The sequence below is a fragment of the Ictidomys tridecemlineatus genome, chromosome 1 (assembly GCF_052094955.1).
Source record: "Ictidomys tridecemlineatus isolate mIctTri1 chromosome 1, mIctTri1.hap1, whole genome shotgun sequence".
In the NCBI taxonomy this organism is placed as follows: domain Eukaryota; kingdom Metazoa; phylum Chordata; class Mammalia; order Rodentia; family Sciuridae; genus Ictidomys; species Ictidomys tridecemlineatus.
Window position 1 is genome coordinate 262075465 of NC_135477.1, and position 6779 is coordinate 262082243.

Consider the following 6779-nt stretch of genomic DNA (forward strand, 5'->3'; position numbering starts at 1 on the left):
TAGCTTTTTAATGAATCCACTGAAAGAAATAAGGAAAAACACTCCAATAACCTCCAAAACCCCCACCTAGGAATAAATCTGACCCAGGAAGAAAGAAAACTGAAAAAATAAATAAAAGAAGACATTTAGAAGATGAAAAGATCTCCCATGTTCTTGGGTAGTCACAGACAATATTGTTAAAATAACCATATTATCAAAAGTAACCTATGGAATCAATGTGATTCCCCATCAAAATCCCAATAGCCCTTAAATTCACATGGGAGTATGAAAGACCCAGAACAGTCAAAGTAAATCTGAGCAAAAATAGCCAGCGGTGGCGTCCCAATGCCTGACTTCACATTATAATACAGAGCTACAGCAACAGGAGCGAGTGGGCAGGTGTGGTGGCTGACCGTCATCCCAGCAGCCAGGGAGGCTGAGACAGGAGGGCTGAAGTTCAAAGCCAGCCTCGGCAACAGTGAGGTGCTACGCAGTGAGACCCTGTCTCCAAATAAAACACAAAAAATAGGGGTGGGGATGTGGCTCAGAGGCCAGTGCCCCTGAGTTCAACACCCCCCCCCCAAAAAAAAAGAATGAATGGCATTGGCATGAAAACAGACGAGAAGACCAGTGGAGGAGGACGGAAGGCACAGACACAGCCATCTGGTCCCGGCCTGAGATCCAAAAACACACATTAGAGGGGAAAAGGCCTTTAACACGTGGTGCTGGGAAAACTGGTCGTCCCTACGCAGAGGGCTGAGAGCAGATCTGTAGCTCTCACGCTGCATGAGAATCCGCCCCAAACAGATCAAAGACCTGGGAACCAGACCAGAGACTGTGTAACTCCTAGAAGAAACCCTGTGGTCAGCACTCCCCCACATCAGACTTCCTCAGCCCTTACAACTCAGGAAATGACACCAAGAATTAATAGTGGGGTGGCACCAAATTAAAAGGCTTTTGTACAGCAAAGGAAACAACAGTGCAGAGAGAGAGCCTACAGAATGGGAGAAGACCTTTCCCAACTCCTCTTCTGACAGAAGACTAAGGTCCAGAGTATATAAAGTACTTTAAAAACTGAACACCAAAAAAAAGCCCAAATAATCCCATCCATAAATGGGCAAATGAACTAAGCAGACATTTCTCCAAAGAAGTACAATTGGCCATCAAATATAAATATACTCATACTATTCTTATTTTTATTTATATGTGCTGAACATCTTTAGCAATCAGGGAAATGCAGATCAAAACTACACCGAGGTTTCATCTCATTCCAGCTAGAACAACAGCCATCAAGAACACAGGTCACGTTACGGCTGGAGAGGACGTGGTGGGGAGTAACTCTTTCACACTCCTGGTGGGATCGTAAATTAGTACAACTACTGTGGAAGTCAATATGGAGGTTCCTTGAAAAAAAGACTAGAGCCCCCTATGACCCAGGTATACGACTCTTTGTATTTACCCTGAAGAATCAAAGTCCTTGTGCAGACTTTGTGTGCACACCCATGTGTGCAGCAGCAGGATGCACAGCAGCCCACTGCGGGGCCAGCCAGGCGTCTGTCAGTGGGTGTGGATAAGGAAAGTGGGTACACAGACACAGTGGAGTTCATGGAGGCATAACGAACAAAATCACGTCGTGTGCAGGAAAATGAATGGACTGGAGCGCACCAGGTTAAACAAACAGTCCTGACTCAGAAAGTGCAGAAGTCCGGGGTTGGTATGGTCGCTCTCATATGCAGAGGTCACCGTGGGAAAGAGACCACTTGTGACAATGGGAGGGCGGCCCGTGGAGTAGAGGACAGGGAGGACGAGAGAGGGAGTTAAATTGATCACGTACAGATGTCACAAAGAGTGTCACTATTATGTGCTGCGCCCCTCCCCTGACTCAGGCAATGGCAAGGCCCTACTGAGGTGGATGGCGCAAGGTGTCCATCCTCTGGAGGAGCGCAGTATGTTTCTGGGAATGGGCTGGTTTGTTTTTGTATTCCTTTAATAAGTATAGTTTTGATTCCTCATATGACCATTAAGTATGAAGGAAAAATCATGACTTTCCCAATTAATGCAACTACTTCTAAAGCATAGATCTGTTTGCTCTAAATGCAATGATTCAGCTGTGGAGTGTAAATTGTTAATGTCTAAAGAAAAACTCCCTGTATTCCTGTCAAGGAAGTTTTTGAGAAATTAAATTAAAATCTAGAGAAGGAAAATTAATGTTAAGAAGATAGATTAGTGCTTAGTACTGGGCAACTTGTTCTTGTTCCTGTGCACAATGGTTTGTGCTCTTACTCCTGTTTGATTAAAATTAATAACAAGTCAACTACTTGCCATAACCATGGCACCGGTTCCAGTCAGTAAGTCAAGAAAGAATAGTCAAGGTATAGGCCAATAGTTTGGGACATTTGTAACTATTATTAAAAGTTAACTAAGCAGAAACTGCTCAAAGCAAAACGTGAACTGAAAGTACAAATGCTTGCTTATGCATAAACCAGGATACATTCTTCTATTCTAATTGTAGCTACATAATATTTTGTTTTGTTTGAATAATGATTCCTGTTTTGTAACCACAAAGTACTGTAAGCCTGCCAAAATGAAAAGTATATATGATCAACTTCACAAGTAAAGATTGGGATCAGCACCTTCACTTTGGTGTCTGTGTTGTTTCTCCACCCCGTCTTTCGCCAACTCCTCACCATCCGTTCGTCTCCTGAGACCCCCTGTTGGAGCTGGTCTCCGATAATTATGTACAGTATTATGCACCAATAAATTCTTTTAAAAAATACCCAACCCAAGGGAAGGCAGAGAGAGATCAAAGGAGAAACCCCAAACAAGCAGAAAACCAGCAGCACCATGGAGACCAGGCCGACCGCACCAATGACCACATTCAATGCCAGTGGCCTAGGCAGGGCTGCAGACCTAGTGAGCAAGAAGGACCAAACATGCTGCCCACGAGAAACCCATTTTATTTTATTTATTTATTTATCTTTCTCACGGGGGTTGGACCCAGGGGCACTCTACCACTGAGTTACATACACCCCCAGCTCTTTTTACTTTGACCTTCACTAAGTTAGTGAGGCTGGCCTCAAACCTGTGATCCTCCTGCCTCAGCCCCCAGGGCACTGTGATGTACTCACGTGCCCAGCTACGAAAGCCATTTTAAGTACAAAGACATAATATGTGAAAAATAGAAAGTGGAAAAGTGATACACAATGTCAACAACTCAAGAAAGCGGGGTGACTATCTTAATATCAGGAAAATAGATTGGGGAGAGAGAACATTCCCAGTGAGTAGACGGAGTCTTTTCACAGGTGTAAAAGAATCGGCTCTAACAGGAGCTGGGACGGTCCTCCTGTTTTGTGCGCAGAGAGGAGGTCCAGTCCACGGCAAGCAAGACCTGACAGGGCACAGGGGCAGCAGTCGGTGCACAAGCTCAGGAGGGGCACGCAGAGCGTCTGCGAGGCAGAGAGGCCTGAAGAGTGCTTCACCCTGCTGGCCTGGTGAGGGGACAGACCTGCCACCCCCAGCCGCAAAGTAGTGTCATGGGCCACCAAACAATTTACATTTAAATGTCATTCTTTGAAATCATGGGTCCATGAAGAAATCAGAAGGGTATTAGAAGGTACTTTCAACTGAGGTGAAAGCCCTGAATATCCAAACGTATGACAGTTGGGTGGTAAGCTGAAGAAGGCTAACGCAGCATCAGCAGGAAGACCGTCAGCCTGCAGCCTCCAGCAGAATCCAAGGCTTGGCTGGGCGTGGCACAGGCCGGCAAGCTGACTGGGGGAGGCTGAGGCAGGAGGATCTCAGATTCAAGGCCAGCTGGGCGGCTGAGGGCTGGGGGCGTGATGCAGCTCCAGAACAAGAGGCCTGGAAAGCCAGAGAAAATGTCTGGATGTTGTTTTAGGGGCAGTGAAGGGCCCCGCAGGTCTTAAGTAGGATGTGAAGAGTTCTTGACAACTTTTCAATAGATGCTTCCTGGAAAACGGGGCTCATAAGAATTGGAGTTAACACCTACTGCAAAAAGCCCAGCAGGAGATGACCGTGGCCAAGCGAGGCATGGGACCCCTGGAGCGTGGCTGGGACCGCTCATCCTGAGCAGGGGCCCAGCTGACTTTAGGAAGTCTTTAGGGAAGGCAGGTGCCTTCCTTAAAAAGACAGAAGCCAAGCACTTGCTGGGGACTCTTCTCAGGCAGACCAGAGGCCAACAGCTCTGTGGTCAGCTGCCTCCCCTCCTGCTTCCTGCTGTTCCCAGTCAGAACCGGCACCCCCGGGGTCCACTGGTGGCCACCAAGAAGACCCTCTTCCTCCAGACGCCTCGTGCCCTGGAGGGCTCTGTGCCTTGTTCGGGAGCTTCTGGGTGGCAGGCGGCACCACGTTCACAGAGGGGCGATTAAGAGGCTTAATTTCATAAGCAAATGCAACCTTTCCACATCCGGGAGGATGCTTTAATCTTACTGTTTTCTTAAATTTCATCAAACAACGTCCAAGGGTGCCATGAATCCAAAGATGTAAAACAGGAGCTGAGCCATGTTTGCCCAGGCCCAGGGATTAAACAACCACCTTCAGAGGGATTTTTCCATAAGTACTTCTTATTGGTTTTCACGGGGTGGTTTAAGGTGCAAGAGAAAGCAAACAGAGAGATGGAAGTGGCGTCAGGAGGGATTAAGGTGGAAGGCCACAAAGCAGGGCAGATTAAAGGCCCAGCTGCTAAGAGAACAGACAACCTGGCTTTCTGGGAAGCCACCAAGCCGTGCCAGGCAGTCTTCTGGAGAGTTGGGGACAGAGGTCCCAAGCTCTCCTGGCAGGTGGCCCTCGAGGTTCTCAGGGCCTAGGAACAGACGCTGCTTCCCACCTGGGTGGCCACACTGGGGGACACTTCCATGTTGCCACTTCTTTCCCCCAGGGAGTTGCTGGCTTCTGCTTCTAGTGGTCCCTGGGATACCACTGAGTTGGGGTCTCCCCTCACAGCTCTGGCTCCACCTTGACCCCCCAGGACCTCCTCCTAACCCTGGCCTGTGCCTGGGGGAACTGCCCAGGTGTACAGGAGGGATGGGAAGTTTCCCCGGGAGGCACGTACCCTTCCTCTGTTGTGGCTCCCACACAGGACGAAGGGACAGGCTCTGCCCTGCCAGGCACTTCTGACTCTGACCCAGGGTCCCCTGTGCGGCTCCTGGAAGCCTGCCCTTCTCAGGCACCACAGCTGGCCTGCTCCCCTGTCAGAGGGGCCAGGGTGAGAACAGTGGCCCCCGCCAAGGGCAGGTGGAAACACAGGACGCTCGTTCACGCGGATGGCAAGCGGGAGGCTGCAGCCCTCTGCCAAGCCAAGGGCAGCTTCCCGGGAACACACTTCTCAATCCAGAAGCCAAGCCTGGGCTTCATTCATCCCAGGGCCACGGAAATGCATGTGATCCTGCTCAGTAATGTGCGAGACCCTGCCCCTGGTGTCTAGAGCAGTCTTATTTATGTCCTTGACAAACTGGTCAGTCCCCACTGGGCCATCAGCAGGACAAGGCCATGACCTGCTTATGAACACCGCCCATGGGGGGTCTCAAGGCATCCAGGGTGGGCCACGCCAGGCTCAAAAGGCCACAGTGGAATGGCTCCCTTATGTCACCTTACCAAGATAAGACTCAACACAAGGCGACAAGGCGGGGAGTGGCCTCGAGGGGTTTGGCTGGAGGCAGGCGGGAGGGTGACGGGCAGATTCCCTTAGAGGAACTACACGGGTGACTGTGCACGCACCTGTGCAGGCTCCACTGGGTACAGATCTCACTGTGAGGGCAGGCTTCAAGGCAGAAGGAAGAGCCTTCTCCTTCTGAGAGACTGTCTCTGCCATGCCCCCAAATTCCCATGTCCTCATCGCTAACCCTGTGACTGCCACCAGACCCGGTACCAGGGAGCTTGCAGAGGGGACTATACTGAGGGTTTTGGGGTACAGAGGTCATCCTGGGTTATCTGGGTAAGTCCTGCACAGTGGGCAGAGGACAGAGGGTAAGAAGGCCAGGTGGTAGTGGACACAGAGGTGGCAGAGTCTGGAAGACACTACTGACCTGCCGCAGAGGGAAGTCCAGGAATGGCGCCCCCAGCACATTCTGGCAAAGGCCGGAAGGGATTCTCCCTGGAGCCTCCCAGGGACCAGCGCCCGCACCCTCAATGTGAACCCAGGAGGGCCGACTTCAGCCTCGGACTTCCAGGGTTGGAATAGGTGCGTGGCCCGCGTCTTAAAGCATTTTGTGGTGACATGCCACCTCAGCAGTAGGAAACCCACAGACTATGAATCTGTTATCATTTCAGTTTTGAAAAGCAGGCCAGTTCAGGGTGAAGGCCTGCCCCCTAGCAGGCGGGCGGGGCAGGAGGGAGGTCCTCCTCGCAGCCCATTTTCCTCTACACTGCCCTGTGATCAGACCGCACAAAGGAGAAACGTGCTCACGTCCTGCCACACTGCCCACGGTCACGCTGGCCAGGCCGGGAGCTGCGCAGGCTTCTGCACCTGTTCCCAGTGCCCTCCAAGCTCCCCTGCCGCAGCATGGTGCCGTGTGTCCAGGCGTGCTCCTCTCCCCTCCCCAGGGCGGCCGAGAGCCTGGGAACAGAGGACCAGCTCTGCTGCCCGGTGGCAGGAGCACAGGAGGCCACCCACTTGCCCCCAACACATCGTCTACCTGAACTTCTGCCTGGGTGCAAGGCACTCAGGGAAGTCAAGGGCAGTTTGTGCCCTTCACCCAGAATTACCCTCCTTCGGGGTTCTCTGTAATCCCTCACGGACTGGGGAATAAGTCTTTTCTTGACACCTTTGCAGTTTCTTTGAG